We start from the raw sequence: 611 nt of genomic DNA on the forward strand, positions 1-611 counted from the left end.
TATATATATATATATATATATATATATATATATATTGTATGTCAAGCTACTGAACTGCTGGACACAAACATCACTGCTTTCTAAGCAGTGATGTCAATCATAATGAGATTACTGCTTCACCGACTAATAGCCTTGTCTTTTTCCATCATATTGTTTTTCTTTTTGCCAACCTGTCTTATTTTTGGCTACCTCTGTCATTGCCAATCACTCCCATTTTGACATCACCTCACCATATCATAACATTCTTATTCCTGCCACTCTGGCACACATTCTGGTCCAGTCACCTATATAAAGGTATGCAGCTTTGGTTATCTCCTTCTCTCTGACAACTACATTCACACCCTTTCCCCACCTCTCAAATACTCATTTCTTGTTTTTCTGACATCACTGTTCTCACTCACTTTTTTCCTTGCCTCTCTACGTCTGAACAAGGGCTTGCCACTTTTGATTTTTGCAATATTAAGTTGTTGGCTAAATTAGCAAAGGAAGTGTTGATATAGATATATATATATATATATATATGTATGTATATGTATGTATGTGTTTATGATGTGTATGTGCATATGTGTATATATAATATATGCATATATATATATATATATATATATATA

The 611-nt window shown here is 32.7% G+C and overlaps 1 protein-coding gene across 1 annotated transcript in view; it reads left to right on the forward strand.

Annotated features, from left to right (window-relative positions):
- Positions 1–611, forward strand: part of LOC106883391 (E3 ubiquitin-protein ligase synoviolin B) — a 44851-nt gene that overhangs the window by 23334 nt on the left and 20906 nt on the right. The gene's annotated exons all lie outside the window — the stretch shown is intronic.

This window comes from Octopus bimaculoides, chromosome 16, assembly GCF_001194135.2.
Source record: "Octopus bimaculoides isolate UCB-OBI-ISO-001 chromosome 16, ASM119413v2, whole genome shotgun sequence".
Lineage (NCBI taxonomy): Eukaryota > Metazoa > Mollusca > Cephalopoda > Octopoda > Octopodidae > Octopus > Octopus bimaculoides.